This window comes from Choloepus didactylus, chromosome 6, assembly GCF_015220235.1.
Source record: "Choloepus didactylus isolate mChoDid1 chromosome 6, mChoDid1.pri, whole genome shotgun sequence".
NCBI classification, from domain to species: domain Eukaryota; kingdom Metazoa; phylum Chordata; class Mammalia; order Pilosa; family Megalonychidae; genus Choloepus; species Choloepus didactylus.
In genome coordinates, this window is record NC_051312.1 from 28,700,080 (window position 1) to 28,726,795 (window position 26,716).

Genomic DNA, 26,716 nt, shown 5'->3' on the forward strand with positions numbered 1-26,716 from the left:
TGAACTGTAATCACACTTGAGTGTTCCCATATCATTAATATAACACTCAATATCTTGTCTATTCTTATTAGATTATTGTTCCCTTTCCCTAGCTGCTGTTGATCTCTAGATTCCCTATATTCTACAATATAAGACACTTATTATACATTTTCCACAGAGTTCACATTAGTGGTAACATACAATATCTCTCCTTTTGTGTCTGGCTTATTTTACTCAGCATTATGTCTTCAGGATTCATCCATGTTGTCATGACCTCATTCCTTCTTACTGCTGTGTAGTATTCCATCATGTGTATATATCACATTTTTTTAACCGTTCATCTAACAAAGGGAATTTAGGTTGTTTCCTTCTCTTAGCAATTATGAACAATGCTGCTATGAACATTGGTGTACAAATATCTGGTTGTCTCACTGCTTTCAGATCCTCTGAGTAAATACCAAGAAGTGAAATTGCTTGTTCATAGGGTAACTTAATATCTAGTTTTCTGAGGAACTGCCAAACTGTCTCCCAGAGTGCCTAAACCATTATACAATCCCACCAGCAGTGATAAAATTTCCAGTTTCTGCACATCCTTTCCAGCATTTGTAGTTCCCTGTTTGTTTAATGGCAGCTATTGTTAGTGTTGTAAGATGATACCTGATTTGCATCTCCCTAACTGATAGCAAAGATGAACATTTTTTAATGTGTTTTTTTTAAGCAATTTATATTTCCTCTTTGGAGAAATGTCTTTTCATATCTTTTGCCTATTTTATAATTGGACTGTTGGTACTATTGTTGTTAAGTTGTAAGATTTCTTTATATATACAATATATCAGTCTCCTATCAGATACATGGTTTCCAAATATTTTCTCCCATTGAGTTGGCTGCTTCTTTACTTTTTTCACTAATTCCTTTGAGGTTCAGAAGTTTTAATTCTAAGTAGTTCCTGTTTATCTCCTTTCATGCTTGTGCTTTAGGTGTCAGGTCTAAGAAGCAGCCTCCTAATACTAGGTCTTGAAGATGTTTCCCTACATTATCTTCTAGAAGTTTTACAACACTGTCTCTTATATTGAGATCTTTGATACATGTTGAGCTAATTTTTGTATAGGGTATAAGGTATGGGTTCTTTTTCAATATTTTGTATATAGATACCCAGTTGTCCCAGCACCATTTGTTGTAGAGGATGTTATGTCCCAGTTCAGTGGATTTTGGGGGCTTATCAAAAATCTGTCAACTGATGGAAGAAGATGGCAGCATAGAGAAGAGTGGAAGCTAGTTTGTCCTCCTGGACAACTAATAATAAACAACCAGAGACAACAAGTAAATAACCTGGAATAACTGTGGGGGTACAAATGTGACTGTCCACTCATCATACACCAATCTGAATTGGGAGGAATGCCTGAGATTGCAGCATGAAACCTGTAAGTAAAAACTGCAGATCCAAGCTGGAAGCCCCCTTCAACCACAGCCCAAAGTGCAAAGCCTCACAGTGCTAGAGAGCAGCACTCTCCAAGAGAATGAATATGGCTCAGCTGAACTCCAACTAGGGTTTCAGTTGTCAAATGTGGACTGCTCAATACAAGACATGAATCACCAACAAGCAGACAAAAGCTTTTGCTGATGACTGACCTTGAGCTAGAGGATGAACACAGGCTGGCCCTGAAAGGGGCTTTCTGTACCTTTTCCAGCTCAGTGGAAAAAAGCCATTTTCAGATCCCAGCTCTCTGACCCAGACAAGGGTGGAGATAGCACAGGCAGAGAGACTATTCAGATTTAAATGACTTCTTCCTAGGCGGTGTATCTTCCCTAAGAGGAAGAAGGTGTTGCCAAGCTCTATTACCTGCTTTCCATTCAGAACCAGACCCCAGAGTCTGGGGGAAAACAGCCACTAGCTGCACCTCCTTACACCAGTCTGGAGCTACAGGCTGACAGGCACCAACTGCAAGGTGGAAAATCACAGTGATTTTAGGCCTCATTGGATGTACCAATCTTCCAAGACACCCTTAGGGAAACAGGATACTATTCCCTCCTTTGAAGACCTGAACCCATTGTGGTCTGGGAATACCTGATTGGGGTAGTGAAGGAAACCAGATGCCTAGACAACAGAAAACTACAACCTACACTAAGAAAAACAAAGCTATGGCCAAGTCAAAGGAACAGACTTACACTTCAACTGAGATAAAGAATTTAAAACACTAATACTAAATAAAATAAAAAGTTTAAGGAAGATATGGCAAAAGAGGTGAAATGTATAATGAAAACACTGTATACATAAGGTAGAAATCAAAAGTTAAAAAAAAAACTGTCAGAATCTATGAAAATGAAAGGCACAACACAAGAGATGAAAGAAACAATGGAAACATACAACAGCAGATCTAAAGAGGCAGGAGAAAGCACTCAGGAACTGAAGAACAAGGCTCCTGAAAGTGTACACACAAAAGAACAGAAAAGAAAAGAATGGAAAAATATGAGCAACATCTCTGGGAACTTAACAGAAAAATGAAATGCAGGAATGTATGTGTCATTGGTGCCCCAGACAGAGAAGAGAAGGGAAAAAGGGCAGAAGCAATAAAAGAGGAAATAATCAATGAAAAGTTCCCATCTCATATGAAAGACATAAAATTACAGCTCCAAGAAGCACAATGTACCCCAAACAGAATAGATCTAAATAGGCCTATGCCAAGACACTAAATAATCTGATTATCAAATGTCAAGGATACAGAGAGAATCCTGAAAACAGCAAAAGAAAAGCTATCCATCACATACACAGGAAGACTGATAACACTATGTGAGGATTTTTCAATAGAAACAATGGAGGCAAGAAGGAAGTGGGGTGATATATTTAAGATACTGAAAGAGAAAAACCACCAACCAAGAATCCTATATCTGCCAAAATTGTCCTTCAAATATGAGGGAGAACTTAAAATATTCTCTGACAAGCAGACAATGACAGAGTTTGTGAACAAGATACCTGCTCTACAGGAAACACTAAAGGAGGAACTGCAGTCAGAAAGGAAAAGACAGGAGTGAGTTATTTGGAAAACAAATTTGGGAAATAGTAGCACAGAAATGTAAGTACACTGAACAAACATGACTGTGAGCTTGGTTGAAAGAGGAAGGCTAGGACCGTGTGGGAAACCAGAATGAAAGATGAAAGATAAAGAGACTGTATAACTCAGAGAAACCTAGGGTGTTCAATAATTGTGATAAAAGGTATGAGTATGTTTTTACATGAGGTAGAACAAATGAATGTTAACATTGCATGGTGTTAAAAATAGGGTAGGATTGGGGGAAAATACAATTGATGCAAACTATAGACTATAGTTAAGAGAAACATTGTATTATGTTTTCTTTAACATAGCAAAGGCAATATACCAAAGCTAAATACCTGTGGGGGGAGGGGGAGGGGAAGGGTATGAGACTGCTGGTATTGGTGATATTGTCTGACTCTTTATTCTACTTTCATTTAATGCTATCTTTCCTTTTATTGCTTTCTAGCTGAGTTTTTTTCTCTCTATTTCTTTTTTTCTTTGTCTTTTGTCCCTCTACCTTCTTTGTCTCTTTCTCCTTCTTTGTGGAAGAAATGGAGATACCCTTATATAGACAGTGGTGATGGTGCTGAATACATAAATACATGACTATACAGGGAACCAGCAATTGTTTACTTAGGATAGAATATATGGTGTGTAAAAAAAGCTATCTTAAATAAATGGGTTGATGAGAAATCTTGAGTGCACTATATTGGTGAAATAAGACAAACACATAAGGAAAAATATTGCAGGGTCTCACTGATATAAACTAATTTTAATATGTAAAATCATAGACATGAAATGTAAGTTACCAGGTATAGAATGAAGCTAAAGAATGGGAAATGGTTGCTTATCATAAGCAGAATGTTCAACTAGAGTGAAATAAATGTTTGGAAATGGACAGAGGTGATGGTAGAACATTGTGAGAACAGTGCTGAATGGTCTTTGTATGTAGTAGAAATGGTAAGCTCAGAGTCACATATGTCACCAGAAGGAAAGTTGGAGGTTAAAAGATGGGAATGCATAAAATAGTGAATCTTGCAGTGGACAATGTCCATGATTGTACAAATATTAGAAATCTCTCTCATGAACTAGAACAAATATATGACACTACAACTAGAAGTTAATAATAGAGGGACATATAGAAAAAATATACCTGTTACAAAGTATATAGTACCATTAGTAGTATTTTACCATTCTTTCATCAACAGTAACACATATACTACACCAAAACTATGAATCACTATTGGAGGGGGGGGTGGTTAGGGGTATCGGAGGATTTGAGTTTCCTTTTTGGTCTTTATTTCTTTTCTGGAGTAATGCAACTGTTCTAAAAATTGAAAAAAAAATTGTGGTGATGGATGCACAGATGGTCCCAAAATCTTTTCCAGTTTGCTAATGCTGCCATTATGCAAAATACCAGAAATGGAAGGGTTTTTGAAGGGGGTTTATTTGGTTACAAATTTACAGTCTGTAGGCCACAAAAAATGTCCAAACTAAGCTATCAACCAGAAGATACCTTCACTGAAGAATGGCTGATGGCATCCAGAATACCGCTGTCAGCTCAGAAGGCATGTGACTGGCATCTGATATTCCTGGGTTGCATTTCAAAATGGCTTTTTCCAAAATGTCTCTGGGCTTGTCTCTCTTAGCCTTTTCAGCTCCTGTACATCTAACCATCTGGGGGTCCTCTCTTAATTTTGCCAGAGAAAACTCTGGACTAACATCTCTTAGCTTAGCATCTCCAAACAGCCTTCTGTCCATATCTCCCAGCATCAGCTTTCAACAGCCTTCTCCAAAATGTGTCTCTCAGCTGCTCATCAAAATGTCCCTCTCTTATAGAACTCCAGTGATTTAAATAAGACCCACCCTGAATAGGCAGGGCCCATATAAGCATGGAGATAATTTAATCAAAGTTGTAGCCCTCAGTTGATTGAATCACATCTTCATGGAAACTCAATCAAAAGATCACAACCTAATCAGAAAAATTAATATATCTGCCCCCACAAGATTGCATTAAAGAATATGGCTATTTCTGGGGAACATAATATATACAAACTGGCATATATATATAGCATGTCCATATCCATATATTTAGCATTTCTTCTTATACATTTGCAGTTTAGAACCTGCAAGAATTTAAAAAGTGGATATACATACCCAAAAATACAATGCAATATCACTGGTATGTATATTTACCCATATGGTTGCCCTTCCTATATGTGATTTTTTTTAATGCTGCTTCATTCCCCTATAATCAACTTTCCCTTGCCTCTGAGTAAATCCATTTAGCAATTATTGATTGGTAATTTTTCTTTCAGCACTTCAAATATATAACCCAGTGTTTTCCTACTTCCATTGCATATGTTGAGAAAGTGACAATCTTATTACAGATCCCTGGTACATGACTTGTTGCTTCTCTTTTGCTCCATTCAGTATTCTCTTTCTATCTTTTGTTGACAACTATTTCATTATTAGTTGCCATGGAGTTGGTCTCTTTGAGTTTAAATATTTAGATTTGTTGAGTATCTTGGATATATATTTTCACATCTGTGATGGTTATGTTCATGTGTCAATTTGGCCAGGTGATGGTGTCCAGGTGTCTGATCAAGTAAGCACTGGCAAACCATTACTGCAAGGACATTTGTGGCTAGCTAATAAATCAGGAGTCTGGTTTATGAAATCATTAGTCAATTGACTGCACCTATGACTGATTAAATCAATGAAAGGCATGTCTTCAAAGTCAATCAGCTAGATTTAATCCAATCAGTTGAAGACTTTTAAGGGAGAAAGAGAGAGAACATTCACTTCTTCTTCAGCTAGCCAGCATCTCCTGAGGAGTTCAACAAATTCATCAGAGTTGCAAGTTCTCTGTCTGCCCTGTGGAATTTGGACAGATGCATCCCCACAGTTGTAAGAGACACTTTTATAAAATCTTGTATTTACAAATATCTCTTGTTGGTTCTGTTTCCCTAGAGAGCACTACCTAATACAACTTGGTACTGGGAGTGGTTCTTGAGAAACAGAGTCTTAAAATGGGTTTTTACATTTGATTTTCTACTCTCATTAGATTCAAAGGCACTAATGATTCCATTTCCAATAACTAAGATGGCACTGACAGTCCATGTCATGAGTTGACAATGGAGAGATGCAAAATATCACCATTTGATTCTTCTAGTCATACTGTTGTGTGAAATAAGGCTCTGGGTGACAGTGTTTATGACACCATAATAGGGTTTTGTGGAGTTAAGAGGTATAATGATGTTGGCTGGTTTTTCTTGGGTATGCTGGATAAAGTTGTAAGAGAAAGTGATGAGCTAAAGTCTTCAAATTTGAAACTTAAATGCCATATTACATATGTAAACTTTTCTATGTGTGCCTTGAAAGCAAATCTTATTTCCTGTGGCCACAGAATTGAGATATCTGAAAACCAGATTCAGACTCTCATTCTGTGAGTGACAGGTTTAAATGTAAACTAAAATCTCAACTTTGCAGGGTGTCTGCTGTTAAAGTCAAGGCATTGATTGGAAGAGAATGGGTTCCTGAAATATGTGATGGGGACATATGGATTGACAATAATGGCAATGAGGACATTGGAAACCTGGATTCAGCTTAGTCTTTGCTAGATATGCCTGTAGTGGTCTGCCCTGAGGAAAGAGACCCCACCTCCAGTCGGCCCTGAGTAGACAGCTACCCAAACTCCAGCCTTCTTTAAGGAAAAGGTTTCCTGACTTCCAGTATGCCCTGAGAAGCCTTCCATCCAACCTCCACCTAAAGAGATTAACACTTCAAGGCATGCTAAACCTGGAATCACCCTGGAAGAAGAAGCCCTCAGTCTTCTGTTTGGAAAGATTAATCCTATTTTACAAGAAGAAACTTCAATGGAATATCCTGAGGCAATTGGATTGGTAGATACTCCTAATTCTTGTCATGACCTGCCCCCAACACCAAACTTATAACTAAAGTCCCAACAGACCCTGAAGTGTGAGGTACAAAGTGTGACCAGTAAGGAAGTGTGTTATACCCCAAAAGAACTGCATGAGTTTTCCAATTTATATAGACAGAAATAAGGGGAATATGTGTGGGAATGGATATTAAGGGTGTGGGATAATAGTGGAAGGAATATAAGGTTGGATCAGGCTGCATTTATTGATATGGGTCCACTAAGCAGAGATTCTGCATTCAGTGGTTTAGCCTGAGGGGTTAGAAAGGGCATTAACAGTTTGTGTGGGTGATTGGATTAAATATGGATCAAAAAGTGGCTGACATTACCTGAGGTCAAAATGCCAGAAATGCTCTGTTATAATGTAGAGGTGGGGATGCAAACGCTTAGAGAGATTGGAATGTTAGGGTGGATTTATCATGGAAGACCTGTTCACACACCCCTGGAATGTCCAGAGAACACACCTTTTACCAGGACTGTGAAGAAGAAATTTGTGAGACTACCTCTATTATCCCTAAAGTACTCTGTAGTCACCCTTCTCTGTAGGTCAGATATTACTGTGGGAACTGCTGTCACTGAGCTGAAATCCTTAAGCACAAAGGGGGATAATCAGATTCTGAGTTGGCAGAAGCCACCTGGCAACAGTTAATCACCAAAAACAAGGTGGGTGTGGCTACCATGTGGAAAACAGTCTCAAAGAAGCAAAGTAATCTGACTCATGATATCAGCTAGTAGATCATGGAGTATCTAGAAGTAAAATAGATGGATAGTCTACTAAATTCTTGTTTGAAGTGTATAGGCAGAAGAATTCAGGTCAAGTGAACAAAAATCTAACTTGAACTACAAAACAGAGAGCCATAGCACATTAATCAATTCCCAGACTTCAGGTAGTTTACAGATCCTGAGCCCTTTGAATGAGGAGGCCAGGTAAACTTGGGGAAGGACACTGATAAACTGCCCAAAATGTATACTGTTAATCTTCCTCCCAGCCTTCCCCAAGGGGACCTTTGGCCTTTTACCAGGGTAACTCTTCATTCTGGAAAAGGAAATCATCAGATATTTGGGGGATAATTAGACACTGACTCACAAGTGACATTAACTACAGGAGACCCAAAATATCACTGTGGTCCACCAGTCAGATTATGGGCTTATGAAGGTCTGTTGACCAATGGAGTTTTAGCTCAGTTCTGTGTCAAAGAGGGCCAAGTTTGTCCATGGACCCACTCTGGTTATTTCCCCAATTCCAGAATGCATAATTGGAAAAGACATACTCAGCAACTGGCATGAAGTGAGGGCTATTATCATAGGAAAGACCAAGTGGAAGCCACTAGAACTGGCCCTGTCTAGCAAAGTAGTAAACCAGAAGCAACACCAGTTTCTTGGAAGGACTGTAGAGACTAATGCCACCCTTAAGGACTTGAAGGACACAGGAGTGATGAATACCACCACATCCCCATTCAACTTTCCTATTTGGCCTGTGCAAAAAATGGATGGGTCTTGGAGGATAACAGTGGATTATTGTAAACTTAACCAGGTAATGATTCCAATTGCAGCTGTTGTTCCAGATGTGGCATCATTGCTTGAGCAAATCAACAAATCCCCTGGAACCTGGTATGCAGCTATTGATCTGGCAAATGCTTTATCTCAATAGCTATTAGCAAAGAGCACCAGAAACAGTTTGCATTCAGCTGGAAAGGCAAGAAGTATACCTTCACTGTCCTACCTCAGGGGTATATAAACTCTCAAGTCTTATGTCATAGTATTGTCTGTGAAGAACTCTGTCATTCCTCCCTCTCACAAGATGTCACATTGGTCAATTATATTGATCATATAATGTTGATTGGACCTAGTGAGCAAGAAGTAACAACTACTTAAGATTTGTTGGTAAGACATTTGTGTGTTAGAGGATGGGAGATAAATCCAACAAAAATACAGGGGACTTCCACCTCAGTAAAATTTCTAGGTGTCCAGTGGTGGGAGGCATGTCAAGATATCCTTTCTAAGGTATTGCATCTGCCCCTTCTATGACCAATAAAGAGGCACAATGCCTAGCTGGCCTCTTTGGATTTTGGAGACAATGTCATTCCTCTTTTGGGTGTGCTACTCCAGCCCATTTACTGAGTAAACAGAAAACCTCTTAGTTTTGAGTGGGGAATGGACCAAGAGACAGGTCCAGGTTCTGTGCAAGCTGCTCTGCCACTTGGACCATATTAAACAGCTTATCCAATGGTACTGTAATTGTCAGTGACAAATGAAGATGCCCTTTGGAGACTTTCTCAGGCTCCTGCAGGAGAATCACAATGCAGACCCTTAGGAATTTGGAGTAAAGCCTTACAATCCCCTTCAGATAACTAATCTCCTTTTGAGAAACGACTTTTGACCTACTGTTGGATCTTAGTTGAGAGAGAATACTTAACCATGGGCCAACAAGTTACTGTGAGAACCTGTTACCTATCATGAGCTGGGTATTGTCCAACCCACCAAGCCATAACATTAGGTGCACACAGCAGCACTCCATCATAAAATGGAAATGGTATATATGAGATAGGGATTGAGTGGGTCCTGAAGGCACAAGTAATTTACATGAGGAAGTGGCCCAAATGCCCATGTTTCCCAACTCCTGCCACATTACATTCTCTTTCCCAGTCTATAGCTATGGCCTCTTGGGCAGTTCCTTACAATCAATTGACTGAGGAAGAGAAAACTCAGGCCTGGTTTATAGATGATTTTGCATGAATGCAGGTACCACCTGAAAGTGGACAGCTGCTGCATTACAGTCCCTCTCAGGCCTGTCCCTAAAAGACAGATGTTATGGGAAATCCTCCCACTGACAGAACTTTGAGCAGTGCAGCTAGTTGTTCATTTTGTTTGGAAGGAGACCTGGCCAGAGTTGAGTCTGTATACTGGTTCAAGGGTTGTTGCTAATGGTTTGGCTGGATAGTCAAGCACTTGGAAGGGCATGATTGGAAAATTGATAACAAAGAAATCTAGGGGAAGAGTTATATGGATTTATCTAAGTTGGTAAAATACATGAAGATATTTGTATCCAATGTGAATGTTCACCAGAGGGTGACTTCAATAGAGAAAGATTTTAATAATCAAGTGGATAAGATGACCTCTTTCCCAGCCACCCTTGTCATTGCCCAATGGCTCATGAACAAAGTGATCATGTTGGTAGGGATGGAGGTTATGCATGGCTCAGCTACAAGGACATCTAGTTTCCAAGCCCAACCTGGCCTCAGCCACTGCTTAGTACCCAGTATGCCAGCAGCAGAGACCCACACACATTCCCCAATAATGTACCATTTCCCAAGGTGATCAGCCTGCTACCTGGTGACAGGCTGATTACATTGGACCACTTCCATCATGAAAGGATCAGTGATTTATTCTTACTGGAATAAACACATACTCTGGATATGGGTTTGCCTTCCCTGCACACAATGCTTCTGCCAAAACCACCATCTGAGAATGTACAGAATGCCTTATTCACCATCATGCTATACTACACAGCATTGCTTCTGATTAAGGAACCCACTTCACAGCAAATGAAGTGAGAGAATGGGCACATGCCCATGGAATTCTCTGGCCTTACCATGTTTTCCATCATCCAGAGGCAGCTGGACTGATAGAACCATGGAATTGCCTTTTGAAGACTCAATTATGATGTCAACTAGGTGGCAATGACTTGCAGGGCTGGGACAGTGTTCTCCAGGAAGTTAGTGAATGCTCTGAATCAGCATCCACTCTATGGTGCTGTTTCTCCCATAGCCAGGATTCATTTGTCTAGAAATCAAGGGGTGAAAACAGGAGTGACACCACTCACTATCACTCCAAGTTATCCACTATGAAAATTTTTGCTTCCTGTCCCTCCAACCTTAAGCTCTGATGGTCTACAAGTCTTAGTTCCAATAGAAAGAGTGTTTCCACCAGAAGACATAACAATAATTTCATTGAACTGGAAGTTAAGACTGCCACCTGGCCACTTTGAGCTTCTCATGCCTCTGAATCAATAGGCAAGGAATGGCATAATTGTACAAGCTGGAGTGAGTCATCCTGGCTTTCAAGGGGAAATAGCACTGCAGCTACACAATGGTGGTAAAGAAGAGTTTTCTTAGAATACAGGAGATCCCCTAGGGTTTCTCTTAATACTACCATGCCCTTTGATTAAAGTCAATGGAAAACTGCAACAACCCAATCCAGGCAGGACCACCAATGGCCCAGAAACTTTAGAAATGAAGGTTTGGGTCACCCCACCAGGTAAAAAACCATGGCCAACTGAAGTGCTTGCTGAGTGTAAAGGGAGCATGGAATGGGTAGTGGAAGAAGGTAGTGATAAATTTGAACCAAAACCATATGACCAGTTACAGAAACAAGGACTGTATTTCCTCATTGTTTTACTATGAGTATGTTTGCATTTGTCTGTAAAGCAAATATCTTTGTCTTCTTTGTATTATCCCATTATCATATGACATAAGCTGTATTGTTCATTTTGCAGTATTTAAGTTATAGGAAATCAAGTTTAAGAATCAATGTTACCCAAGGACTTGCACCATATTCTGGAAAGGTTTACTGCATTTCTGCTTGTACACAGGACAGCTGAGTATTTTAGGTGAAACTTATGTTTGTTATTGTGCTGTATTTAGAATTGAAGTATGATTTGAGGTGAAGCGTATAACTGCCAAGTTGACAAGGGGTGGACTGTGATGGTTAGGTTCATGTGTCAACTTGGTCAGGTGATGGTGTCCAGGTATCTTGTCAAGCAAGCACTGGCCTAAACATTACTGCAAGGACGTTTGTGCTGCTTAGTAAAACAGAAGACTGGTTTATTACATCATCAGTCAATTGACTGCACCTGTGACTGGTTACATCAATGAAAGATGTGTCTTCAAATTCAATCAGCTGTGTTTAATCCAATCAGTTGAAGATTTTTAAGGGAGAAAGGGAAAGAACTTTCAAATCTTCTTTGGCTAGCCAGCATCTCCTGAGGAATTCATGGAACACATTCATCAGATTTGCCAGTTTGTTGTCTTCCCTATGGAATTTGGACTCATGCATTCTGCCCTAATGAATTCAGACTTGTGCATCCTGCCCTACAGAATTTGGACTCAAGCATCCCCACAGTTGTGTGAGACACTTTTTTAAAATCTTATACTTATAGATGTCTCTTGGTTCTGTTTCCCTTGAGAACTCTAACTAATACAATGTCTTTTATCAATTTGGGAATTTTCAGCCACTAATATTCCAAATGTTCCTTCTTCCCTTTTCTCTATTCTCTTCTTAAACTTCCACTATTATTGTACTGATGTATCCCATAGGTCCCCTCATCTCTGTCCCTTTTCTCCTTTATTTTTTTCTTTATGCTTTCCAGAATGGAAACTTTCAATAGTCCTATCTTTAAGATCACTAATTTTTTTTTCCTGCCAATATAAATCTGCTTTGAACATCTCTAGGAATTATTTATATCAGTCACTATATTTTTCACTCCAATATTCCTGCTTGATTCCTTTTTGTGCTTACTGTCACTTAAATTGATATTCTCACTGTCTTCATATATCATTTTCCTGCTTTCCTTTGTTTCTTTGCCCATATTTGCTTTAGATCTTAGAGCACATTTAATGCTGCTATTTTAAATTCTCTGTCTGGTCTGTACAATGTCTAGGTTTCCTCATTGATGGCTTCTTTTGCTTTATTTTGTTCTTTTGTATGATCCACCTTTCCCTGTCTTTCCCCATGCAGCCATGTTTCAATAATTATCCCATAGATTTTTAATGACCCTGTCACCCACTGGTATTTGGAGAGTAACTTCTGGGACAGGTGAGGGAGTCACAAGTGTCTTACATTAGGCCTTCACTGCCCAGAGATGAAGTGGTGTGGCTATGCATTCATGCCAATATGTAAATAAAGGTCACTCCATCCTCAGGAACCCAGGAAAGGGAGCATACTGGGAGCATGGATGGGTGCCACATGGCATGGAGAGTAAGGGAGCCTTGAGGTTATCCTACCATTTAAAGTTGTCTTTTTCTTGATTCATAATTTGCTTTGTTAGTGTAACCCTTTAAATATTCTCAAGAGTTCAAGAGTTCTGAGAATTTTCATTTTGCCAATTATTGCTTGTTTTTCAATGTGTCTTTAGATATAACAGAATGTTCATAGCTTCTTACTCTACCATCAAGCTGATGTCAGTCCTCTATGCTCCTTTCCTTCATTTCTAAAATTTGTACATAATTTATTACTTTCTCAAACTTAAAGATGAAAAATTAGTACACTTTTTACCCAATTTAATCTCTGATTTTATGTAATATATATTTTTATCATGTAAAAGTATATAGTATTCACATATTGTTGTGCTATTATAATTTAACCATCCATGTTTTGCATGTAGAATGATTCCAAAAATTTAAATAACAATTTTAGGCAGTTTCAGCAGGGAAAAAGAAGAACATAGGAATATATATTGCATAAAAGAGTTGGTTTAAATTTACACAAAGTAGTCTAGCTTTTTTATCTTTGTGGTATTCAGTCAGTGAGCACTTGTGGACCCTGGAATAATGGGAATAACCACCAAGGTGAGGCAGCTCTCAATACATCTGGCACAAATATGCAGAGAAAATGGGGCCATGTAAATTTAGCAATCCAGGCTAAAAGCAGCTGGGGCATGGTGCCCTGATCTGGTGGAGGAGATTTGTGCTGGACACAGCAGTGACCATCACAGTCTGTTCCTCACTGGCACCAAGAGAGTTCATGTTTTCATTCTTTCATATCTAAATCATTAGGATAATGTCTTAACTATTCTTCTGATTCCAGTCTTGTTCTCACAAGTTAGCTAGAGTTATCATCATAAAACTGACATCTCCCTGTTTCACTCACTAGTTTAAAGACCTCTCAGCATTTCCCTCATTGTCCTTAGCATCAGTCCTTAACAGGACTATAAAACTGTTTTTGATCTTCCATGCTCATGTCCCTCCAGCCTCATATCTTGCTATTTATACTGTTACCCTCTCAGTGACCAGCACAGTGCCTTGCATACAATGGGGGTCCAAATGTAGTTGTGGAAAGAGTGCATGTATTGGTAGCTACAACTCTACTGATTTGTTCACATTTACTCATTATGTAATACTCTTTTTGACCTCATGAGGTTTGTAATATATTCCCACTCCTAGGAATCCTTTCACTCCAATTCTTATGCCTATTTACCCATGAAATCCTTTCCATCCTTCAGGACTCATTTTTATGTCTTTCATGGTGGAGACATTTCCTGAAACTTTCCTGGCCTGTGCTGGGTTTTCCTCCCATGTGCTTTAACAAAGCACCCAGCATGTTGTAATTTATGCCCTCTTATGGTTATGGATCATAACTTCTCTGAAACATTGCAGTATATCAAGATCTGAGTCTCTTTTTATTAGTCACTGAAACCTAGAAATTGTCACAGTACCTTGTACGTTTATTGGGCTCAAAAACATTTGTTAGTTAATGAATAAAGGAAAATAGGAAGTAATGGAATAAATTAACCTAAAATTAATTTTGTGTAGGCTGAGCCATACATTTTTTACAAAGCAGCGTCTAATCTGCAGTGTTACCAAAAAGTAAACTGAGTAACAGAGAAATAAAATATACAAAAACCCACATTAATAAAATAATGAAACCATGCTGACAGCAAGGAGAATACCAAAGTAAACTATTTGCTCATTCACTGTGAATCCTTGTTTTAATTTATTTCTCATTCCCAAGTTTAAGCAAGAGTAAATAATATTGTGATTCCTCCATGAGAGCTAGTGGGATTTCTCCATAGAATCTGAATCAAAGTAAGCAACAATTCACTAGCATGCAACATTATTTATTTTGGCTTACATTTATCCAGTGTTTGTGTCTGACTTATACTCTTCTACATTCATTCAGTAATTATTGTGTACCACCTATTATGCTACTTTGTCAAAATAATTACATCTTGTTGACAAGTATTTATGTAGTATGCCTGCATATTTAACAAATACCTATTTTTGCCTAATTTTCAAATATTATTTGATTAGATTGTATCTTCTGGGTTATAATTTAATACAGGTTACATGAGAAATACAAGTTGTTTCTGAAGCCCACATGGGATAATTTTTATTACCTACAAATCAGAGACTAAAAGCTTATCGCTTGTATAGCCCTGAATTGCATTTAGATACCATGCTGCTGCAGGCAACAAATAACCATGAATTTTCTTATATGAAAATAAGCAGTTATTACTGAAAAATTATTAGATTTATATCTATAGAGAATGAAATGATATATACAATATGCTTAGCACAGTGTCTGGCTTACTATATTATTGCTATTATAATTATTTGACCTTTCCATCATCATTGACTGGTAGTGTCTCATAGCTGTTAAGAGAGTAGCTGTGAAATCAGTCAGAAAACACAACAGTTTTGTATGGTCCCCTTTCAATCAGCACCCCCCCCCCAAACACACACACAAAATGATAACAGCGACTAACTCTTCAGATTATTATAGAGATTTTTTTTCAAATACCAATGTATTTTGTTAATTTTTATTTTTATTGCAAGAAGAGTCTATGAAGTCATAAACATGGAAGAAGCAAATAAAGGTTTGCTTCAATTTGGCAGAATTTTCCAAAAGTGCCAAAAAAAAAAATGATCCTCAGCTGGGTTTTCTCCAGTTTCTTGCACTGATTTTTCTTCCTTCAATGAAGAAAGTATGAACTGTAGTGATTAGTATTGTTTTTTTTTTCTTTCTTTCTTCAGTAAGCATTCCTTGTGGAGATAATCCCAAATACCTTTTTGACCCTTTCCTTAGATGAAATTTGTTGAGCTCCAGATACATTTATTTGTAACCTGAAATAGATTTCCTACTGCACAGTTTCCTAACAGCATTTTTCATCTGGCCATTTCTTAAGGTATAAATTAAGGGATTTAACAAGGGAGTTATTACAGTATAGAATACAGCAACTGCTTTATCAATGGATAGAGTAGCTGCAGGTCTCATGTACACAAATATGCAAGGCACAAAGTATAAGATGACCACTGTGATGTGGGAGATACAGGGCTTTGTGCCTTCCCTCCAAGCTGTGGTTCCTTAGGGAGCACAGGATGACCACATAGGAGACAAGCAAGAGGGTGAAGTTTAATAGGCAGAGGAACCCACTGTTAGCAGCTACAAAAAGCCCTAGAGTGTGGGTGTCAGTGCAGGCAAGATTGAGCAAAGGATTCAGATCACACATGAAGTGATCTATGATGTTAGGGCTGCAGAAAGGTAATTGGAATATGAAGAGGATCTGGATGGCTGCATGAAGAAAACCTCCCACCCATGACACTCCCACAAGCAACCCACACAACTGCTGGTTCATGATGGTTTTATAGTGCAAGGGCTTGCATATGGCCACATAGCGGTCATAGACCATCACAGTAAGCAAGATGACCTCAGCACCTCCAAAGAAATGTACCCCAAAGACTTGGGTCATACATCCATTGAATGAGATGGTCTTATTTTCATGGAGTGAATCTATGATCAGCTTTGGAGTATTGACAGAGGAGTAGCCAGCATCTATAAAGGAGAGAGAGGCCAGGAAAAAATACATGGGGTATCCCAACGATGGACTGGCAATAATGGTGACCACAATGACTATGTTTCCTACCACAGTGGTGATGTAGATGACAAGCAACACAACAGATAAGATTTTCTGCATTTTTAGATTCTCTGTAAGTCCCAGTAGAACAAATTCTGTCACATTGTTTCCATTCTCCATGAATTTCAGGTGGCTCTTAGTTACATTACCTGAAAAAACTATTTTTATTAATGCAACTTTGAATTTATTAAGCTTTCCAATTATAAGAAATAATAAATATCAGTATTGTATTGATTTGTTGGTCCTTATGAGTTTTTCTTTAGATGGAAATAAATCTTATGAATTCTTGAAGCGTACTAAAACATCCTCACAGTTGAAATTCTGGTAAGAGTATAATTATGAAGAAATTTTGTAAACACAGAGGGCAGTATATCATCTGTGTTCACTGAGGAATAGTAACTTAATTTCAAAGTAGTGCAAAGTATAAATATTTTCAGATGACTCTGGAAATGTAGGCAGAAGATAGATGTAAAAGTCATGAATATAAAGTTAAGTTTACCCTTCATCTGTGGGTAATAGAGGAACAAGGAAGATATTGAGAAAATGAGTGGAAGCATAAAGAGAAATCTTGGGAAGGAAAAATATTGGGATATTGCTATTGTAGAGATCTTTGTGTATCTTGGGGGAAGAATGAGACAGAGAAACTAGATAGGAGACTATTTATAGTAATTGACTAAAGGAATAACAGAATATGGGTGATGGTAATGAAAGAAAACAAAAAAGGCATTGCATTTATAACATTTCTTGTCTGAAAGCAATTACTTATATCATAGTTAATATATTTATTTTAAGGATTCCTTGCTATGTATACAGCATAGTGATATGAGTTTTGTACATGTGATTTCATTTAATCCTTGTAACAAACTGTGTTGTTTGTATTGCTCACCCATTTTGCATGTGAGGTAAGAGTATCCAATACTAACGCTAATAGTTATAGTAACAATGATAATATGAGCTGTTCACATCATGTTCTAAGTGGTTTGCAAACATGGCTTATTTAATGCTCTCTACATATCTTTGAGATGGGTACCTTTATTAATTTTATACTTAGTTTAGACACCAGAAATAGGAAGCAGTGAGAGATGAAGCATCCTTCCCAAGATCAAGCAGCTAATAAAGGACAGAGTCAATGTTAGGTCTTATATTTTTTTGGTCTAATATTTTTTTCATTCCATTCCTTAAACCATACCTATATTGTTATAACAAGCAATGCTGAAATAATAATCTAATTTGATACTATATTAAATATTGTAATATTTTTTATTTTAATACTACTTTGTAGGTAAGTTTATGTCTGTGTGTGTATGGTTAATGCTATCTTGGATTTCTTAAATATTGAAAGAAATGTGCTGCTGCTTTCACTAAAGGGCCTCTTTATCTTGGCCTCTCCCTCGGTCCCTGCTTACTACTCTCCTATCTATATCCATCTCTGTTGGTCCCCTTGTAGATGCTGCAAAATGCTGAAACTGTCACAGTAGTTAAACTGTATTGATTCTAGAGTCATATAGACGGTATAATCCTCGTTCTTCCACTTGCAACTTCTTTTACCTAGGGTACATTCCTTTGTTCCTTGCTATCTCACCTCCTGTATAATGAGATAATAATATCCACCTCTCAGGTTGTTATAAGAATTGATTGAGATAGTATATATGGACATATCCAGACAGTACTGAGGATACACATAGATCCTTCATATATTCAGTTTTATGACTGTATATGCACCTAGGAGATAGGAAGAACTGATATTTAAGCCATATTCAGAGAAACATTTAACCATATAATAAGCTGAAGAAAATCACTTATAAATGTATTTTTAAAGAAGCCACTGAGACTCATATTATTTAACTCATTCAGGTAGCTGATCCCACTAATGGTTCTCCATGTTAGTGCTTGCACTAAACTAATCAGCTGATTGTTATGTCATTTCTTATTAATTTTTCTGTCTTAACTTTATATGAAGTATTTTGAAATATTGTTTCCATCATTATGGTTAATCTTCATTAGTTAAGGAGATTGTCAAATGATAAAAACGTGGTGCCAGATGTCAGAGATCTAGGTAACAGGCCTTCAAATTGCTTAACCTCTATAAGCCTCAATGCATTAATCTGTTAAATGAGGTTTTTGATAATTATTTTAGTTTCACTAATTGGGATGGGGATGAAATACTTTATTACTATATTTGAGAAGTGTTTAAAATATTTGTAAATATGGAAAGTAACAAGCTTTACCTTTTAATTTAAAAACATTTTTTAAAAAATAAAAGTACTTTTGAAAATAATTACCTTGGTAGTCTTGATAGATGATCTTAATGATTTTGGGGATTATTCACAAAAAACCCTATCTTTGAACTCACCTTCTCTATGAATAAATACCTTTTCATATGAAAGATGTTACACAGTTGGAAAGAGACTACTCAGTTAATTAAAATCAACAGTTCTTAAGAAAATGCTCATAAGAGTGTAAATCTTTCCTTTTAATCTAAAAGCCTGAGAAACTTTTTCACAGAAAACCTAGGATTTGAATTTAGAATGGGCTCACTTGAAATAATATGGATAAGATCTTCTATATATGGATGTCTCTGTTCCTGCTGTGCAAGAGGCAGAAAGTTTTTGGTGGAAGCACATTTAAATGGGTCACTCTGCCCATGATGAATCTTTCTCTGAAGAGGTCAACAACAGCACATCATTTTCATCTCCACTGAATAGATATTTAAAGGTTTCCATAAAGGTCGGGGACCTGGTCTTGGAGGTGCTGCTTGCTCTCCCAGGAATAAATTATCTCTTTTGATGGAAAGGCTTTGTCTCAGAAACAGATATTCTGAGGAGCCAAATTTGAGAAATATTATTCATTCACGGGAATTGAATTCCCTGCACTTCGAAGCTTAACCAAGTGAGAGTCCTTGTTCTCGGTCTGAACCTCTGTTGCTGAGAAAGATGAATACCCTGTGAATAGCAGGGTGGTGTCATTCCAGTTTGTGAATTTTTGATACAGTCACTCTGTTAACTCTTGTCACAGAGGACCTTCTTTTCCTTAAAAGTTTTAAATCTTTTCTAGAAACCTGCTATTTTTAATACTGACTCAATTTCTGTACTTGCTATAAATTAATTAATATTTTCAATTTCTTAATCACTTGAGTAGGTAATCCATTTGTTTCTAGGGATTTATCCATTTAATTTAGGGTATCAATTTTGTTGGTATACAATTACATATAGTATTCTATTGCAATCATTTATATATCTGTAGGTTGATAGTAATGTTCCCAGTTACACTCCTGCTTTTAGTAACTGCAGTCTTTTTACCTCTTGCTATTCTATCTAAAGATTCATCAATTTTGTCACTCAACAGAATAAGGTTTAGTGCTTCTATTGTTTCTCTATTCTCTATTTTGTTTATGTTTGCTCTAACTTTTAATATTTCTTTTTCTGCCTGATTTGAATTTAGTGTCCACTAGTTTCATTATTCCTTAAGGTGAAATGTTAGGTTATGCATTTGAAATCTTTCTTGTTTTTCAAGGAACACCCTTACAGTTATAAATTTCGCTCCAAGCCTTGCTTTTGCTGCATCCCATCAGTCTGATTTACAGTGATTTCATTTTATTTTGTACCAAATATATGCTAATTTTCATTGTGATTTTTTTCACCCAATCATTGCATAAAGGTGTGTTTAGTTTCCACGTTTGTGAATTTTACAGTTTTAATTTTTTATTGATCTCAAATTTCATTCCATTGTGGTGGTAATAATACTTTGCATGGTTCCAGACTTTTTAAACATATTTTGCCTTGCTTAATGCCCTAACATATGGGCTGTCTTGAAGAATATTCCACAAGCACTTGAGGAGAATGCTTATTCTGCTGCTTTTTAGAGGAGTGATCTACATAGTTAGATAGAGATACTTGGTTTGTAGAGTTGTTCGAGGCTCCTCTTTTCTCATAATTCTCTGTCTACTTGTTCTATATATTATTGGAAGTGGGGTATTGAAGTCTCCACATCTTATTCTAGAACTGTCTCTTCTAATTTCAATTCCATCAGTTTTTGCTTCATTTTTTTAAGATATTGTTGTCATGTGCACATACATTTATCCTCTTTATGAATTGATTTTTTTCATAAATATAGTGTCCTCCCTTTCCTCTCATTTTTTTTTACTTTAAGACTAATTTATATGATTTCAATAAAGCTCTTCCATGTGTCTTTTCATTACTGTTTGCATGTTAAGTCTTCTAAATTATGTAGGAATAACAGGAGTTACAAACAAAAAATAAAATTGTAATAGCTTAGATATTTACCTATGTAGTAATTGCTGTTCTTTATTTCTTTTTTGTTAAAAGAGAAGTTTGGGTTTACAGCAAAATCATGCATAAAATACAGGGATTCCATATACCACCCTATTATTCATAGCTTGCACTGGTGTGGTATATTTGTTATAATTTATGAAAGCACATTCTAATATTTTTTTCTATTAATTCTAGCCCATGGTTTCTGTGGTTTAACTTAGGCTTAACAATTTGCGTTGTGCAGCTCTATAGCATTGTAAAGTTTTTATTCTAGTAACATAAATACAGCCTAAAATATCTCCATTTAACCACATTCAAATATGTAATTCAGTACTGTTAGTTACATTCACATGACAATCATTGCCAAAATACCATCCATTATCAAAGTTTTCCATTATTCCAGATAGAAACTCTTCATATTTTAAGTCCTAACTCATTCCCTACACCCACTCCATCTCCTGTTAACCTATATTCCAGATTCTGACTTGATGAGTTTTCTAATTCTAATTATTTCATATCAGTGAGATCATACATTAGTCCTATACATATAATTTATTTCATTACACATGGTGTCTTTATGTCTTCAAGCTTCATCCACATTGTTGTATGTGTGTCAGAACTTCACTGATTTTTACAGCTGAATAATATCGCATTGACTACATTTTGTTTAGCCACTCATAGGTTGATGGAAACTTGGGTTGCTTCCATCTTTTGGCAATTGTGAGTATTTCTGCTGTGAACATCAGTGTGCAAATATCTGTTCAAGCCCCTGTTTTCAAATCTTTTGAACTGGGAAGAAGTGGGATTGCCAGGTCATATGGTAATTCTATATTTAACTTTCTGAAGAACAGCCAAATTGTTCTCTATCACTTTACATTCCTACCAGCAATGAATGTGTGTTTTTATAGCAATACATCCTCTCTGACACTTGTAATTTTCTGTTTTTATAAATTGTGGCCATTCTAGCGGGTGTGAAATGGTGTCTCATTGTGGTTTGGATTTGCATTTTGGTCTATGTTGGAACAGTCTTTGAATGCTTATTCAGACTGTTCACAACTCTACTTATCCTTCACTTCCTGATTGAACAGAGTCTGAACATGGGGAAGAGATAAAAGTTTGGGTCTTCTCAGGACTTTTCTGAGCATACACCTATCCCTGGACATGCATGTGGACTTCAAAATACCTGCCATACAGAAGAGATTTACAATAACTTTATTTCACTTGGTATATCCTTCCAGAGGCTCCCTATTCCCAGATTTTTCAGACCCTCTGCTGTCTTCTCCATTTGTTATTCATTGCCTCAGGCAGCTGCTGCCACAGTATTTGCCTTTGGTTCTTTAGAAAACATGAAAGGGGTCTCCAGCTTTGGGAAGTTTTTCCAAGGCATGAATAACAAAGGCAACTCCCAGGGTCAATTCCTTAGAGAGCTACCATCTGGTCAAAATGGATGCTCACAATTCTTTCAAATCAAGGTGTGTTTGCTCCCAGTATACCAGGAATGTGGCCTGCTGCTGAGATGGTAATAGGGAATGATGGGTGTATAATTCAAAATGCTACAACGCTATAACTACATTTATCAGGTTCCTTCTTCATTAAGCATTCTCCTGGTTGTTGTATGTTTGTGATTATGTTCTAGAGTTCCAAAAAAAGTTGATTCTATTTTTTGACATGTTTTCATTGCCTTGATGAAACAATGGGGTTTTGTAATTCCTTACTCTGCAATTTTGGGTAATGTCACTAATCTACTTTTTAAGGATGCCATATCATAAAAATAGCGGATTTATTAAAGAAATTTAAGATTGGTTTACCATCAGATAATCAGTCAATATTACTATAATTCACCAATAAAGAAAATAAAAAATGATCATCTCAATGTATGTACAAAAATATTGACAAAATTCACACCCATTTGCCATAAAAACTTGTAACAATCTAGGAATAAAAGGAAAATATCTAATATGACAAAGGACATCTACAGAAAGCCTGCAGTGAATTAATTGTGAAAGATCAAACAATTCTATTATTTTTTATTTTATTTTGAGTTTTTCTTTTCCAGAAATCCTTTGATTTTCAGTTCACTAATTAGTATAACTATGATTCTGGTTGCACATGCACTGGACTGAGGAAAACCAAGAGAGAATTTATTTTAAAAATTGATGAGTCTACTAAGAGCAAACAGTTGACAAGCCAGTAGTTGGTAATCCTCTAATTCTGCGTCCTGACCAGTTTGTATGCAAGAACAATCCTATGACTTACTTATTTGTTGGTATTTTCTCTGCTGTTGGTCATAAGGTCCATGATCAACAAAGGGTTTAGGAAAATGTTTGATTTCAAGTCTAGCACTTGTTGGTAATATTACAATGTATATAATTCTTGAAAAATAAGCGTTCTTAGATGAATCATTCTCTTTTCTCTTTCTGTCTTTCTTTCTTTCTTTTTTCCACATTTTCTCATCAATAAATGCTTTATGGTACCTAACATTCACCAGCACAATAAAGATAAAATTGAACAGTTTAAAAGTACAAGAAGACACAATATTCGGTTTCTGTAATAGTTAACTGGCTATACAGTTTTCTAGAAAACTCCACCCTCTGTGTTAAGAGTCAAATGTGGAAGGAATAAATTTTCTATGTTGTGAAATATGGATTTATATAATATATGAATTAATCAAACAAAAACAATACCATGAAAACAAGCAGGAGTATAAAACAGTGATTAAATCTTTAAGTTAAGGATTTCTTTAGATTAAGCTTTAATTTTTTTTAAACTGAAGAATTTTTCTGTGTGTGTATGTTTTAAATGCAATTTTACTGAGATACATTCACTCACCATATAATCCATCCAAAGTATACAATCAATTGCTCACAATATTATCACATAGTTTTTCATTCATCACCACAATCAATTTTTGAACATTTTCATTACTCAAGAAAAAAAAAAAGAAAACCCCAAAACATCCCATAACTCTTATCCACACCCCACCCCCATCATTTATCCCTAGCATCAGTGCAGTACATTTGTTACTGTTGATTAAAGAATATTAAGCTATTACTGTTAACTACAGCCCATCTATAATTATTAACTCCTTGTAACAGTTTCATACATTTGTTCCAGTTCATAGAGGAAATTTTTATATTTCTACTGTTAATCACAGTCATCATCTACCAGAAGATTTACTGAAGTTACACAGTCCTGTGTTTTGACATCTGGCTTTCCTTATGTTGACAAATATGACTTTAAACTTTGCCCGTCAACTCCATTCACACACAATTAATCATGTTAATTGCACTTATAATAATGTGATACCACCACCTCTACCCATTTCCACTCATTCAAATACAACTTAATTAAAAATTATGGACAACTTATGGAACCACATCCCATTCTATAGCCTCCTTCTATCTCCTGGTAAACTATATTATGGATTCTATGTCCATGAGTTCACATAGTATAATTAGTTCATATTAGTGAGATAATACAGCATTTATCCTTTTGTGTCTGACTTATTTCACTCAACATAATATCTTCATTCATGTTGTTGCTTGCTTCAGGACATCATTCCTTCTTGCTGAATAGTATTCCATTGTATAAACATAACACATTTTGTTTATCCATTCATCAGTTGATGGACAGTTGGGTCACTTCCATCTTTTAGCAATTGTGAATTATGATATGCACATCATTGTACAAATATCTTTTTGAGTCCCTGCTTTCAATTCTTTTGAATATATATAGCTAGTAGTGGGATTACCAGGTCATATGGTAGTTCTACACTTAGCTTTCTGAGAAACTGTCAAATTGTATTCCAAAACAGCTGCACCATTTCACATTGTCAGGAGCAATGAATGAGTGTTCCTCTTTTCCCCATCCTCTCCACCATTGTTGTTTTCTTTTTACTAATACCAGCCATTCTAATGAGTATTAAATGATATCTCATGGTTTTGATTTGCATTTCTCTCATGGCTAATGATGCTGAACATCTCTTCATGTGTTTTCTGTCCATTTGTACATCTTCTTTGGAGAAGTGTCTATTCAAGTCTTTTGTCCATTTTTGTTGTTAAGTTGATGGATTTCTTTATATATTCTGGATATTAAACCTTTATTAGAAATGTAGTTTTCAAATATGTTCTCCCATTATGTAGGCTGTCTTTTTACTATCATGAAGAAGGTCTTTGAGGAACAAGTTTTTAATTTTGATGAAGTCCCACTTATCTATTTTTCTTTTGTTGCTTATACTTTGGGTATAAAGTCTAGGAAATCTTTGTCTAACACAAGGTCCTGAAAATGCTTCCCTGTGTTTTATTCTAGGGGTTTGATAGTTTTAGCTCTTATATTAAGTTCTTTGATACATTTTGAGTTGAGTTTTGTATATGCTGTAAGGTAGGGGCTCTCCTTTCTTTTGCAAATGGAGATCCAGTTTTCCCAGCACCATATTTGAAGAGACTATTCTTTCCCAATTAAATGTGAGGGTTGATTTCTGAGCTCTTAATTCTTTTCTGTTGGTCTATATGTCAGTCCTTGTGCCAGTAACATTCTGTTTTGATTATAGTGGTTTTGCAATAAATTTTAATATTGAGAAGTATGATTCCTCCAACTTAATTCTTCTTATTCAAGATGACTTTAGCTATTTGGGACCTTTTACCTTTCCATTTAAATTTAGACATTGTATTTTCCCATTTCTGCAAAGAAAGTTGTTGGAATTTTCATTGTTATCACATTGTATATATAAATAGTTTTGGGTAGCATTGACATCTTAAGGCAATTTAGCCTTCCAATCCATGAACACAGGACATGCTTCCATTTATTTAGGTCTTCTTTGATTTCTTTTAGTAATGGTTTATAGATTTCTGTGTAGAAGTCCTTCACATCCTTGATTAGATTTATCCCTATGTATCAGATTCTTTTAATTGCTGTTATGAATGGTTTTTTTTTCTTGATTTCTTATCCCAGTTGTTCATTGCTTGTTTATAGGAACACTACTTATTTTTGGGTGTTGATTTGTACCCCACCACTTTGCTGAATTCTTTTCTTAGTTCTAAGGAGTTTTGTTGTAGTTTTTTTTTTTTTTTATTTTTGGATTTTTTTTTGTATATAGGATAATATCATCTGCAAATATGGAAAGTTTTACTTCTTCCTTCTCTATTTAGATGTCTTTTATTTCTTTCTCTTGCCTAATTGCTCTGGCAAGAATTTCCAAAAAAACATTGAGTAACAGTGATAACAGTGGGCATGCTTGTCTTGTTCCTGATATTAGAGGGAAAGCTTTCAGCCTTTCACCATAAAGTAGGTTGTTAGTTGCTGACAATTTTCCTTCTTTTTGTGGTGTTCTAAGTGTTTTTATCAAGACAGTATGCTGCATTTTGTCAAATGCTTTTTCTGCATTGATTGAGATGATCATGTGTTCTTTTTTCCTTCATTTTGTTAATGCAGTATATGACAGTAATTGATTTTCTTATATTGAAGCAACCATGCATACTAGGGTTATATCCCACTTGTTCATGGTGTATAATTCTTGTAATATGCTGCTCAGTTCAGCTTGCTAGCATTTTCTTGAGGATGTTTGCATCTATATTTATAAAAGACATTGGTATGTAGTATTATTTTCTTTTGATATGTTTATCTGGCTTTGATATGAGGGTGATGTTAGCCTAGTAGAAAGCAGGGAGTTTTCCCTCCTCTTTAATTTTTTGGAAGAGCTGGAGGAGAATTGAAGTTAAATCTTGGAATGTTTGGTAGATTTTGCCTGTGAAACCACCTGGTCCTGGGCTTTTTTTTCTTGAGAGGTTTCTGATTACTGATTCAGTCTATTTGCTAGCAATTGGTTTGTTAAGATTTTCTATTTATTCTTGACTCAATGTAGGTA

The 26,716-nt window shown here is 36.4% G+C and overlaps 1 pseudogene; it reads right to left on the bottom strand.

The window, feature by feature from the left end:
• Positions 1–15,780: 15,780 nt before the first annotated feature.
• Positions 15,781–16,705, bottom strand: LOC119536252 (annotated as a pseudogene).
• Positions 16,706–26,716: the final 10,011 nt, after the last annotated feature.